The sequence below is a fragment of the Anolis sagrei genome, chromosome 2 (assembly GCF_037176765.1).
Source record: "Anolis sagrei isolate rAnoSag1 chromosome 2, rAnoSag1.mat, whole genome shotgun sequence".
In the NCBI taxonomy this organism is placed as follows: Eukaryota; Metazoa; Chordata; class Lepidosauria; order Squamata; family Dactyloidae; genus Anolis; species Anolis sagrei.
In genome coordinates, this window is record NC_090022.1 from 19,615,026 (window position 1) to 19,630,507 (window position 15,482).

Here is a 15,482-nt window from a genome sequence, read left to right on the forward strand (position 1 = left end):
TATGACTCATTATGATTAGTTTGGGCAAAGATAGGTAGGTTCCCTTGTAAATGGATGAGACGGGTTTGGATTGGGGAGAAGTTCCATTAATTCCCAGATGCACCATTCAAGGAAGGAAGGAATATAAGCAAGGATGGAATTATCAGAAGGAAGGAGTTCCAGTAAAGCCTGCCTAAATTCCCCAACTCTACCTCAGTCTGAATGTGATTTACATCAGACTACGGTCTGAGAATGTTTCAGTAAACCAGTGAGTCTCCTCTGGGTTATAAAGGGCTTTCCCCAAATCTTTTTTGGGGGGAAAGGGTTCAGCACCTTGGACAGGAGCAGACTAAAACTCAGAGCAGACTCACTAAAATGCTTGTCTTGTGAGGATGTCTCAAAAGAGGAAGCACATGATGGAAAAGAAGGCAATAGGTGGGTCAGATTTGCATAACGTTTTCATATGCTATTTGTATGCACAGAAAGACATTGAAAAATTACCTACAGTCACTTTTTGAAAAGTGTATCTGAGTAATTTGAGAAGAATAGAGTAAGTCCTCAACTTTCGTGGCGGCTAGGGACACAGAACTACCTCAAAAAATGGGAAAATGAGAAATAAACATCTATGTAGATTCCTCCAAGCTGAGTGTAGCAAACTATTCCTGGAAGTTGAGTATTGAATCACGCTATTGAATCCAGAGATTCCTAGAGAAGTATTATTACTTGAAATCTTTCCAACAAGATTGTATGGTCACCTTTTGACCAAAGGCCAGAGAGTTGCCCTGGAAGAAATAGACATTCCTAAAGAGAACATATTCCCTGTAGTAACCTACGGATGTGAGAGCTGGACCTTAGGGAAGGCTGAGCGAAGGAAGATAGATGCTTTTGAGCTGTGGTGCTGGAGGAAAGTTCTGGGAGTGCCTTGGACTGCGAGAAGATCCAACCAGTCCATCCTCCAGGAAATAAAGCCAGACTGCTCACTGGAGGGAAGGATACTAGAGACAAAGTTGAAGTACTTTGGCCACATCATGAGGAGACAGCAAAGCCTAGAGAAGACAATTATGCTGGGGAAAGTGGAAGGCAAAAGGAAGAGGGGCCAACCAAGGGCAAGATGGATGGATGGCATCCTTGAAGTGACTGGACTGACCTTGAAGGAGCTGGGGGTGGTGACGGCCAACAGGGAGCTCTGGCGTGGACTGGTCCATGAGGTCACAAAGAGTCAGAGACAACTGAACGAATGAACAACAACAACAAAGAGAACATGTTAATCTAATCCATTAACTGCTATTCCTCAATGCTATAGGTTCCTGGGATTTGTAGTTTGGTGAACCACCAGCAGTCTTTGGTAGAGAAGACTAAAGATCTTGCAAAACTACAACTCCCATAACTCCATAGCATTGAGTCACGGCAGTTATAGTGTATTAATTGCAGTGTGAATGCATCCAAGGACATCAGTGGTTATGCTGGCTGGGTATTCTAGGAACTGTAGTGCCAAAAAGCATTCTTCCTTCCTCCATGGTCTGAGTCTGCCCTATTCACACACATAATACAGCTTATGCCCACAACACTCATCCTCCCATTTTACTCCATCTTCAGTGCCTACACCTGCCCCGCAATTTCCCCATATGGGATCATTTGGTTCTCCTTCTCCCCATTTCTGAGAGTCTTCCTCCATAGGGCTGTCATCATCCCAAACCCAGTAGCCCCACAACCCATGGCGATGCAACCCCAACCAAGCTTTCAAACCCTCCTGGAGTTCAACTCTCTCAGCCAGAATCCGACCTTGGGCCCGACAGGCATTACGAGCTTCAAACCAAGTGCAATTCTCCTGGATGACGATGGGGCTTTGGTTTCTGGTGGGTGGCACTAAAAAGAAAGAGAGGAAGGGTTAAAGCTGTTAGGAACACACTTAGGGCCCTTCCACACAGCCATATAACCCAGAATATCAAGGCAGATAATCCACAATATCTGATTTGAACTGGATTATTTGCAGCTGTGTGGAAGGGACCTTACTTTGATCCCCTTCATTCCCTTCCAGAAAAATGGTGCATCTATAGTATAGGATTAATGCAGTTTGACAAAATTTAAACTTCCATGGATCAATGCTATGGAATCATAGGATTTGTACTATGGTAAAGCACCAGCACTCTTTGTCAGCTGAGGGTAAAATCCTTGGAAAAATACAGATATGATTCCATGGCAGTTAAAGTGGTGCCAAACTGCATTTATTCAACAATGTAGATGCAGAGAGTGATGTGCCGCAGGATCTCTTGCAATGATAAATAGAAAATATGCAAAAAAAAGAGGAGGAGTTATGGAAAATATAGGAGAAATAAATAAGGAAGTAAGTCCTCCATATCCGCAGAGGATAGGTTCCTGTCTGGACTGCAGTTGCATGGATCTGCAGACGCTACCAAACTCTGCTAAGCAATGGAATTATGCTCTAGGACTTAGCACAGTGTTTCTCAATTTGGGGGTTGGGACCCCTGGAGAGGTCGTGAAGGGGTGTCAGAGGGGTCACCAAAGACCACCCGAAAACACAGTATTTTCTGTTGGCTATGGAGGTTCTATGTGGGAAGTATGGCCCAATTCAATCGTTGATAGGGTTCAGAATGTTCTTTAATTATATGTGAACTATAAATCCCAGCAACTATAACTCCCAAATGGCAAGGTCTATTTTCCCCAAGCTCCACCAGTATTTACATTTGGGCATATTGAGAATTTGTGCCAAGTTTGGTCCAGATCCATCATTGTTTGAATCTATAGTGCTGTTTGGATGCAAGTGAACTACAACTCCAAAACTCAAGGTCAATGCCCACCAAACCCAGTATTTTCTGCTGGTCATGGGAGTTCTGCATGCCAAGTTTGATTCAATTCCATTGTTGGTGGAGTTCAGAATGCTCTTTGATTGTAGGTGAACTATAAATCCCAGCAATTACAACTCCCACAGGTCAAAATCAATACCCTCCCCCAATCCCACCAGTATTCAAATTTGGGTGTATTGGATATTTGTGCCAAATTTGGTCCAGTGTATGAAAATACATCCTGCATATCAGATATTTACATTACTATTCATAATAGCAGCAAAATGACAGTTATGAAGTAGCAACTAAACTAATTTTATGGTTGGGGGTCACCATAACATGAGGAAGTGTATTAAGGGGTCGTGGCATTAGGAAGATTGAGAACCACTGAAGTCTTAGCAGATTGCTAAGAAGCTATCCTCTCTAGGAATTTGCTGGGTCCTCTAAGGTACATGTTTCAAAGTCAAGGCCCATGGGCCAAATCTAGCCCTCCATATTGTGTTATGTGGCTCTCCAGATGCTGGACTCCATCTCCTGTATTTCTCATCATTAAACATCATGACTAGAGCTGATGGGAGTTGGGATACAGTAACATCTGGAAGGCTGCAGATATTGTTCTGTTTCATCAGGAGTGTGGGTTTGGATATAGATTGTGAACAGGATGTCTGACTTTAAAAGGTCCTTTAACCAGGGCCTTCTCGGTGGTGGCCCCCCGACTTTGGAACTCCCTCCCCAGGGATATTAGACAGGCTCCTTCTTTATCCACCTTCCAGAGGGAATTAAGAACCTGGATGTTCCATTGTGCTTTCAATCACACAATTTTCACTGGAGACCTATTCGATCCTATTCTAAGTCCTACACTTTATTATATATAATATAATAATATGACTCCAGGCCAGCTTATTTGTCCAAACGTATTTCCCTCTACACTCCACCTCATAGTTTAAGATCTACTGGGGAGGCCCTGCTCTCAGTCCCACTAGCCTCGCAAATGCATTTGGTGGGGACTAGGGACAGGGCCTTCTCGGTGGTGACCCCCAGCTTGTGGAATTCACTCCCCAGCGAGATTAGATCAGCATCCTACCTCCTTTCCTTTAGGAAAAAATTGAAATCGTGGTTTTGGAACAAGGCTTTTGGCTAGCAGGCACAACGGCACTTTGGACATTGAGTTGGACCATATGATGATTGTTATGACAATGGTAACGGCTACTATGACTGTATAATTAATGTTATTGTTTTAATCTATTGTGTATTTATGGTTTTTATATTATTGTATATTGTGATATTGTGGCATCAAATTGCTGCCAGTGTTAGCCACTCTGAGTCCCCCCTCAGGGGTTGAGAAAGGCGGGGTAGAAATGTTGTACATAAATAAATAAAATATTATAGCCTATTGGCTTATTATGACATTTTCTCCTATTCCTTAATTATTAGAACGTTGCACTTTCCGTTGGCCCCATTTAGGAAGCTTTGCACTTACTTGTACCTGAACCCAGCATCTTCTTTATCTCGGCTATAAGATTGTTTTAGCATGATGTTTATTACTGTGTTATATTTTTACTTGATTGATTTTATTGTATTTTGTTTTTGTCTGTATTCGAGCTTGTCCCTTCATAAGCTGCCCTGAGTCCCCTCGGGGAGATGGTAGCGGGGTATAAAAATTAAGTTATTGTTATTATATTATTTTCTCAGAGCCACAAGTGCTATTAGGTTGCAGTTCCCATTATCCCAGGTCCGCATGGCAGATAATAAAAAATAATGGAAGTTGTCATTGAATAATATCAGAGGAACCAAACTGGATAAAAACTAACGAGCCCAGACCACTATGTGAAGAAATTATAGTTGTCCCTCTGTATCCACGGATTCTCTATCTATGGATTTAACTGCCCTTTGCAAGCAAGCATAAGGCTGATGTGGCCCTTGATAAAAATGAGATTGGCACTCCTGGCCTACAGGGATCATGTGCCATGGAGTCCTCTGTCAAGAGGGGAAGAAGGTATTTAACAGAAGACCAGCTTGTCATAAAGGAGCAAGGTGGTTGTGTTCTATGTAATCAGTCCTCCACATTCACTGAGGTCAGGGGCACCGGACCTCTATGAAAGTGAAAAACAGCAAATAACACACTTGCTATTTTTAAAAAACTTGAGAAAACACGCTTCTAGAAATTTTTCAATCTTCCAATGTGACGGCAAGTCCCATTGGAAACTGAGCACAGAATTGCACTGGAGGACATAGGTATTCCAGGCCCTCTAGCATCATAACTAGAGCTGATGCTCATTATAATGCTAGAGGACATTGACCAGAGAACATTGGCCATCCATTCACATTGGAGGACCAAGAGATTCTTAGAACATTTCATAGAATCATAGAATCAAAGAGTTGGAAGAGACCTCACGGGCCATCCAGTCCAACCCCATTCTGCCAAGAAGCAGGAATATTGCATTCAAATCACCCCTGACAGATGGCCATCCAGCCTCTGTATAAAAGTTTCCAAAGAAGGAGCCTCCACCACACTCCGGGGCAGAGAGTTCCACTGCTGAATGGCTCTCACAGTCAGGAAGTTCTTCCTCGTGTTCAGATGGAATCTCCCCTCTTGTAGTTTGAAGCCATTGTTCCGCGTCCTAGTCTCCAAGGAAGCAGAAAACAAGCTTGCTCCCTCCTCCCTGTGGCTTCCTCTCACATATTTGTACATGGCTGTCATATCTCCTCTCAGCCTTCTCTTCTTCAGGCTAAACATGCCCAGCTCCTTAAGCCGCTCCTCATAGGGCTTGTTCTCCAGACCCTTGATCATTTTAGTCGCCCTCCTCTGGACACATTCCAGCTTGTCAATATCTCTCTTGAATTGTGGTGCCCAGAATTGGACACAATATTCCAGGTGTGGTCTAACCAAAGCAGAATAGAGGGGTAGCATGACTTCCCTAGATCTAGACACTATGCTCCTATTAATGCAGGCCAAAATCCCATTGTCTTTTTTTGCCACCACATCACATTGTTGGCTCATCAGATAACTGCAAAAGTAGAGGGACAACTGTATAATTAGGAGCTTGCTTTTTTATATATAGTAGGTTAAAGGTTTTCCCCTGATATTAAGTCTAGTCGTGTCCAACTCTGGGAGTTGGTGCTCATTTCTAAGCCGAAGAGCCGACGTTGTCTGTAGACACCCCCAAGGTCATATGGCAGGCATGACTGCATGGAGTGCCATTACTTTCCCATCTGAGTGGTACTTATTGATCTACTCAGATTTGCATGTTTTCGAACTGCTACGTTGGCAGAAGCTGAGGTTAACAGGGGGAGCTCATGCCGCTCCCCAGATTTGAACCTTGAACCCTTCAGTTTGCAAGTTCAGCATCTATTGTTGTTCTTCATTCGTTCAGTCGTCTCCGACTCTTCGTGACCTCATGGACCAGCCCACGCCAGAGCTCCCTGTTGGCTGTCACCACCCCCAGCTCCTTCAAGGTCAGTCCAGTCACTTCAAGGATGCCATCCATCCATCTTGCCCTTGGTCGGCCCCTCTTCCTTTTACCTTCCACTTTCCCCAGCTTAATTGTCTTCTCTAGGCTTTGCTGTCTTCTCATGATGTAGCCAAAGTACTTCAATTTTGTCTCTAGTATCCTTCCCTCCAATGAGCAGTTGGGCTTTATTTCCTGGAGGATGGACTGTTTGGATCTTCTCGCAGTCCAAAGCACTCTCAGCACTTTCCTCCAGCACCACAGTTCAAAAGCATCGATCTTCCTTCGCTCAGCCTTCCCTAAGGTCCAGCTCTCACATCTGTAGGTTACTACAGGGAATACCATGGCTTTGACTATGCGGATCTTGGTTGCCAGTGTGATGTCTCTACTCTTTACTATTTTATCGAGATTGGACATTGCTCTCCTCCCAAGAAGTAAGCGTCTTCTGATTTCCTGGCCACAGTCTGCATCTGCAGTAATCTTTGCACGTAGAAATATATAGCTGGCCACAAATCTTTCCACCAGCAACTTTCCAAAGGCAGAGGGAAATGCTGGCTTTATAGACTGTAACGTAACACATCCAAGATATACCTTCTGTCAAAACTGTGGGGGGGAAAGTTGGCATCTCCTTTTGGCCGGTGTCTTGTTCAGATCTGCCATAGGCGGAAGAGAGATGTTCAGTTGTAGGCTGAGAATGCAAGCCTTGCCCATCAGTAGTTGCAGTGTCATATCCTATGGAAAGAAATTATATGACAGGGAGTTAGCGCTGATACACTGTATTCTATGACTATTTTGGATGGGAACACTGCATCGCAACATTCAAAGAAAGACAAAACCTGAAAGACTGTTGCATTCGGGACATGTGAATCATGTTGGTACTTAAACCAATGTGTATTGTATGGCAACTTAGAGTCAAAGAAATCTATTATTATGCTTCTTATTCATATTCTTATTTCTATTTCTTTAATCGTGTCAGAAGCAACTTGAGAAACTACAAGTCGCTTCTGGTGTGAGAAAATGATGTGTTACTATCCTGTGGGAGACTTCTCTCATGTCCTCACATGGGAAGCTAGAGCTGACAAGCAGGAGCTCATCCCATCTCATGGATTTGAACCACCGACCTTCAGGCCACCAGTTCACCTGGCACAAGAATTTAACCCATTGAGCCACTGTGGCCCCTATTATTTCCAAATAGGGAGTTACAGTCTTCACATAGCTTCACTGAATCTGCTGTGGATTTGAGTCTGAACTTTAAAGGGGACCTCAAGAGTGCTGAATCCTTCCTTCAGATTCAGTCCAGCTGCTTTGTGGGAAGTTCAGAGTAAATCCCAGGATGGACTCACTGTCCCACTGACATACTATGTATCTACACTAAGTTTGACACCACTTACCTGCCATAGCTGAATGCTGTGACATCCTGCGAGGCACCAGCACTCTTTGCCAGAGAAAGCTGTGAACCTACAACTCCCACAATTTCATAGCATTGAGCCATGGCAGTTAAAAGTGATATCAAACTTCACTAATTCTACTGTGTAGATGCACTCTCAGAATCAACCAAACCAGTCATTAGGGGATGTTGTATGGCAAAATCTGCCTCTGGGAGTGCTTTGTCTTTCCGTTTGGTCATCCCATCCTGTGCTCCTTTTATCCCAGTAGACACCAGCAGCTGCCATTGTAGGTGAGGGAGAGTATATTTGCTCTGTTTGTGTTTTTTCTGACAATGACTTCCGACTGCACCAGGAAGCACAAAACGAGACAGATATTATATCTCCCAGTGATGAAATCAGACATTTTTTCTGGCCTGTGATCAAACACTTTGTCTAAGATTCCAAACGGTGTGTGGCAATCCTAGAAAACTCAACCTGTGCTGACGATTTCTCTGCAGCTGCTAAATATTTTCCTTTTCCAATCACATTTAGTTGTGACATGGCATTTGGGGTCATGTACAGACATGCAGAGGCAGCCCTAGATAATTTTCAATGGTAAGCAAACAGTATTTTGGCACCCCCTTCCCCAACCAATCACTGATATATATTTTCTGTTCGTTGTGGGAGTTCTGTGTGCCATATTTGGTTCAATTCCATCATTGGTGGAGTTCAGAATGCTCTTTGATTGTAGGTGAACTATACATCCCAGTAACTACAACTCACATATGTCAAGGTCTATTTTCCCCCCAAGAGCGCCTCAAGAGCGCCCCTGGGAAAATCAACTATACTGCAAATGCTTACTTTGTGTAATGGGTTGAGCTGCCCCTGTCTGTAGGTGAGGGAGAGTATATTTGCTCTGTTTAAGGGTATTTCTTGATGATGACTTCCAACTGCACAAGGAAGCACAAAATGTGACAGATATTATATCTCCCAGTGAGGAAATCAGACATTTGTTTCCGGCCTGTGATCAAACACTTTGTCTAAGATTCCAAAGATTCCAAACAGTGTGTGGCAATCCTAGAAAACTCAACCTGTGCTGACAATTTCTCTGCAGCTGCTAATATTTTCCCTTTCCAATCACATTTAGATGCGAAATGGCATTTGGGGTCAAGTACAGACATGGCAAATCTGTCCAGAGAAGCATTTGGAGCAGCCTACAATCCATTTCCATTCAGATATGTTGGAGTCACATTCTCCATCACTCCCTCACTATGTTTAAAGCATGAGATATTGGCATGATTCTGGGCTTGGAGATCAAGGGTGGCTCTACATTGTAGAACAGTGGTTCCCAACCTGTGCAAGGACTCAGGGCCGTAGCCAGAAAAATTTTTTGGGAGGGGTTGAAAATTTTGCAAGGGCAGGGGGTTGAAAATTTCGCGGGGGGTAGGGTTGAAACCTGCCTCCTAGCTCACACTGAAGCAAAGAGCACAGCAGGGGGCAGAGCAGCCTTCAATAGCTTGCAGCTCTTCCCCTGTCAACCACCTCCACCAAGTCTGGCCTCCTTAATGAGAGCATTCAACACCCCCCCCCCCCCCAACTTGGTTGCTTCACTACATCGGCTATTGCTGCAAGTAATGACAGTGTGAATAAATTGTCAATATTTGCTTGAGATAGTGCTTGCAGTTCTGGAGGGACTCCTAATGTTTTGCATCTCATAGACTTAGCATGGGGATTTGGTTAACCAGTTAAAATTCATGAGTAAACCAGGTTTTTTTAAAATCTGAAACATTTCGGGGAGGGTTTGAACCCCTAAAACCACCCCCTCGCTACAGGCCTGCAAGGACTACAATATTGCACACACACACACACACACACACACACAAACACACATTCATCCTTTCAATATAAATGCTACAACATTATAATATTCTGGGGGAAAAGTACCTGGGAGATGCTCTCTTGGATTGGGATAGCATGGAGTTGAGACACAGCCTTGGTTGACTGTGGGATGAGAAGGGAGTCCAATAATGCCAGCCTGTTCAGAGGTGCCACCTGCAGGTTTCACAGGGTAATTACACGTTTATATTTCCTTCCAGATTTATCAGTTTTCTCCCTTGGAGAATAGGGGCTAGGTTAAAGAGAAGGAACTATGCAGATGCAGAGAGAGAGAGAGTTTGAAGAGAGAAGCAGAGAGAGAGAGACAGAGTTTGGAGTGTACTCTTGCTTCATGAGCTGTTGAAGAAGTTTATCCAACATGGACAAAGAAAGACTATTTTAAATCTCTCATAAATGGACATTATGTGAGTTGATTTAATTGATCACATTGTACATATGTTGTTCTGAACTACAAAGATTAAACTACTTGTTCTTTACTGTTCACTTGCATGGCATATTTTCTTTCTCTGGTAAGACAGTGTGTGGGCTGATCAAACGTGGACTACAAAGGTTTCTTTTAGATTACGCCACAACTAATTCCCATTCCTTGCAAGAAACAACGTGTTTTTATTAATTATCATTAGTGGATTTCATGGTCCTACTCTATTATGGAATTACTATTCCACTTGAACTACTCCAGTTCCATTCTATGGAGTCTCTGGCATTTGCAAACTTCACCAAACTTCAAATTCCAGGATTCTTGAAGGCAGTTAAAGGGGCATCGGGCTGTATTCATTCAAAAGATGAAGCCATAATCCAAAAAGTCACTGATGTCAATTATCATCCATGTTGAATAAAGAGTCGTTTTGCATACTTACCAGCCCTTGTAGACTGTGGGGACGGAGTCTGTAGTACTATTACAACCTTCTGAATAGGTTTGGAGGAACAACTGAAGGTGAACATGAGGAGTAGAGGAAGTGCACCTGTGGATCCTGAAAAACAGAATTAGTGTTTACATCACACAGCATATGCCGCTCTTACCATTTGGGAAGTTATTTGTCTGGCAAGGAGAGTGGAGCAGCCACTGAGTCAGACAATTTAGTAAATTGGAAGTGTGTCTACACTGTAGAATTAATGCAGTTTGATGCAACTTTAATGGCTATAGCTCAATGCTATGGCATAATGGGATCCATAGTTTGGTAAAACACCAGCTCTCTTTGGCAGCTAACACTCAGGACTTTATAAAACTAAAACTCTCCGGATTCCATAACATTGAACCGTGACAATTAAAATGCAGTCAAACTGTATGAATTCTACAGTATAGGAACATCCCAGGAAAGGCTAAGGAAGCTCCTATCATTAGGAAGGGTGAGGTGGATGCTTTGGGTGCCACAGAAGATTGAAAGCTGCCTTCTAACAAGAGGTGCATCTACATCATAGAATGAATGCTCTTTCACATCATTTTAATTGCTATAGAATCCTGGGAATTATAGTTTTACAAGGTCTTTAGTCTTCTCTACCAAAGAATGTTGGTGTGTCATTATACTAAAGGTAAAGGTTGTCCCCTGACATTAAGTCCAGTCATGTCCAACTCTGGGGGGTGGTGCTCATCTCCATTTCTAAGCTGAAGAGCCAGTGTTGTCCATAGACACCTCCAAGGTCATGTGGCCGGCATGACTGCATGGAGCACCGTTACCTTCCCGCCGGAGCGGTACTTATTAATCTACTCACATTTGCATGTTTTCGAACTGCTACGTTGGCAGAAGCTAGAGCTGACATTATACTATAAATCCCAAAATACTATAGCACTGAGCCATTGCAATTAAAGTGGTGTCAAACCGCATTAATTCTATTGTACAGATGTACCACTCAGCCAATGGCTAATCTATATCCAGATGTTTCTATATGAAGGTATTCTCATGGACACAAGTACAGGTATTCCAAAATTCAACAGAATCCAAATTCCAATTTATGAATTCCAATTTATAACAGTAAAGGACTTTGACTTGTATCAAAGTCCTTTACTGTTATAAATTGGAATTTGGATTCTGTGGAATTTTGGAATACCTGTATTTGCACATATGTATATTATGTGATATTTTGGAAACTCCAATCTAAACACAAATTACATTGATATTTCGTATTCCTTATATATGCTGCCTGAAGGTAATTTTAAAAACATTTGTAATAATTTTGTGCATAAAACAACATTTGTATATATTGAACCAGCGGGAAGCAAAATTATCACTATCTCAGCCATTCATATGGTCGGTTTTGGATTTTGTAAGTATTTTGAATGTTGCCATTTAAGATAAGGAATTCTTGTCAAGTGGTAAGATAACAGCAGCCTTTTACTGGATACGGACATTACAGAACTGCCCAGACCTCTTCTACACTGCCATATAAAATCCAGATTATCTGCTTTAAACTGGATTATATGGCAGTGAAGACTGATATAATCCAATTCAAAGCAGATTATGTGCATGGCAGTGTTGGAGACCTAGAGCAGCAGAAAACAACCTTGCCACTTCCTCCATGTGATATCCTTTCAAATATTTCAACATGGCTATCATGTTGCTATTTAGGCATGACTATTATTGTGTGAAATTTGATACCAAAACTTTTCACCTCTGGTCCAATAGTTCATGTGTGGGTTGCTGTGAGTTTTCTGGGCTGTATGGCCATGTTCCAGAAGCATTCTCTCCTGATGTTTCACCCACATCTATGGCACACATCCTCAGAGGTTGTGAGGTCTGTTGGAAACCAGGGAAGTGAGGTTCATATATCTGTGGAATGTCCAGAGTGGGAGAAAGAACTCTTGTCTGCTTGAGGTATTATTATTTTCCCACACTATCTCTCTATTTCATATGAATTCTCCAGAAAATGTATACACATACACACTTTCTCTTTTTTAAAGGCACTGTTTGTCCTCTGCACAATCCAGATTAGCAAGCAAAGCAATTTGGGGAGTTTTGGTTTTCAGTCATGGGACAAGGTCCATTCCATGACTCAGTGTATCTCCTAGATTTCTCTAAACACACACAAACTCTTCCAATATAGTGCCTTGATTTTTTTCTGGTTGTTGTTGCCTCTATGCCCATTCATCCAATTCTTTTGTGGGCCCTTTGGAGATATTTTTTGAACCCACACCAAAACTCTTCCAAAGGGTTTTTGGCCACAACATCTGTATTGACCACTGAAGGTTGATGTGAAACTGGCAGAGAAGGAAGCAGTGTGCAGATGATTCGATGGGAAGTCCTGGAACCGGTTTGAAGTCTGAATGGTGCTTTTTCAGATGCTGGCCTTGAACCAGTTCCAGGATATGCCGTATCTGTGGTGTGACAACTAGTCAGTGTTCTTACCACATTGTTTTCCAGTTCTGTTGTAGGGGGTTCATGAAGACAAGAGGTGCAGGAAGAGAGCAGACAGATTTGATAGGTGAAAGCAACCAGATTTTATTATGCCTGGCCAGACAGGTGAGCAGTCCCCACTCACACTGGTAAAAGTGAAACTGCCCATCCAAAGCATATGATGAGTGTATTGTATTGTTGAAGGCTTTCATGGCCAGAATCACTGGGTTGTTGTGAGTTTTCCAGGCTGTATGGCCATGTTCCAGAAGCATTCTCTCTGACGTTTTGCCGTCATCTATGGCAGGCATCCTCAGAGGTCATGAGACCTCATGACCTCTGGGGATGCCTGCCATAGATGCAGGCGATACACCAGGAGAAAATGCTTCTGGGATGTATTGTCAAAGGTTTTCATGGCCGGAATCACTGGGTTGTTGTAGGTTTTCCGGGCTATCTGGCCATGTTCTAGAAGCATTATCTCCTGACATTTCACCTGCATCTATGGCAGGTATCCTCAGAGGTTGTGACCTGCCATAGATGAAGGCGAAACATCAGAGGAGAATGCTTCTAGAAAATGACCATATAGCCCAAAAAACCTACAACAACCCAGTGCTTCTGGAATGTGACCATACAACTCAGAAAACTCACAACAACCCATTCATTCTGGCCATGAAAGCCTTCAGCAATACATTGAACACCTCTATGGGGAGAAACTGTTTTAAGAGACCTCACAAACTCTGAGGATGCCTGCCATAGATGCAGGCGAAACGTCAAGAGAGAATGCTTCTGGAACATGGCCATACAGGCTGGAAAACTCACAACAATCCTATGAGTGGGTTTTTACACCTTTTCCCAAAATAAGTTTCTATTTCCTACATGACATGTGAATTCTCATGTCAGCTGGGTTCACTTTACTGGCTGATTTTGTGTGGAGTGTGCTCATACATGGTAGTAAGTTTCTATTTAACTTTCTGTTTCTCGAATGGCACATGATTTCTGGTAAATCACATGTATATCCAATAGTCCAATAGGCTTGTGTCCTCACTTTTATTAATTACATGCTGTATGATTCACCCATTGACACGCCTCCCAAGTTGAATAATGTAGCAGGTTTTTCTTTCAAGCAGTTTCTTAACTTTGCTTTATAAATATTTCTAAAAATCATTTCTTTTTGTTTTCTAAGATGCATAACTTTAATGGAGTGACTTGATTGTCAAGTGAGAAAATACTGATGGTGCACATCCTTACCTTTGTAACACACAAAGGGCTTTTTCTGGAGGCAATCCTCTTGATACCACAGGCCGTTTTTCATAACCACACAGTTGTATGAGCTTCTGGATCCTGGGCTCCACTTCTGAAACCTGTAAGGATCGCTATTAATCCAGACCCAGGAGAAGACTTGGCGGTAAAGCCCGATCCAGACAGAGCAATTAAAGCACAAGGAGGCAGCGGGTGTGAAATCCGTCTCATCTCGAAACGTTGCCAGTGTGGTGCCCCATTGGCGGCAATAGCAATAGGCGTTAGAGAAGGTTTGGGGCTCGGGGACGAGAAAGTATTCACGATCAGAGGACAGGACCAGTGCAGCAATGGCTGTGGGGAGAGAAAAAGATGTGAAGTGCCCCAAATGTATCTTTAAAAACAGATCTCCCTCAATCCATCACTTTCATAGAATCAAAGAGATGGAAGAGACCTCATAAGCCATCCAGTCCAACCCCATTTCACACAATCACATTCAAAGCACCCCCGACAGATGGCCATCCAGCTTCTGCTTAAAAGCCTCTAAAGATGGAGCCCCCACCCAGGGCCATAGCCAGAAAAAATTTCAAAGGGTAGGGGGTTGAAACTTTTTTTTAGCAAATCATGAAGAGTAGTTCAATAATACAACAACATTTTTAATACAGTCCAAAGACCCTTATTGCTCCGTAAAAGGTATAAGATACAAGGTATGCAAGGTTAGTAAGGCCAAAAATAGCCAAAAAAATAGGTTTTTGTTAACCTGAAAAATTTGGGGGGGGGGTTGAACCCCTAAAAAACCCTCCTGGCTACAGGCCTGCCCCCACCACACTTTCTTTCTATTAGAAAGCAAAGAATAGCATAGGAATTATCGGTTGCACTAGGGCACTGAAACACCTTTTCACCCAGCACCCAGCACCACACATGACACCTGGTTTTTACTGTGTTATGGTGTAATGTTGTTATTGCTTTATGTTTTTTGATTTGCTTTGAATTGTATTGTTGTTGTCTTATCTAAGAATGTTTATTGAAGAAAGCTGGGGGGGGGGGGGGGAGAGGAAAAAAAGGCCATTCCAAAAGCACCAGGAGAATAGCAAACAAAAGTAGCAAGAATCCAAAAAGGATGAAGTACATGAAGTCAATAGCACCACAATCCACAACATTACTGCAAGCATAAATCCATGAACAAGACAACAGGAACTTTTCCAAAGTAAACTCTTCCAGGAAACATAGGCATGAACTAGAACAGGAAACTTGAGGATACTGTAAACATGAACTTGAGAGCTGAGGCAGCCAGCCTTTTGGCAAATGTCTCATCTGAGAAGTGTAAGGCCAACATCACTTAATTTAAACCTGACCAATATCCATGAGATCATGGCAAATACATCTGGGCTTCTCAGCCTGTCTAATTAGTCTGTTTTTCACTCC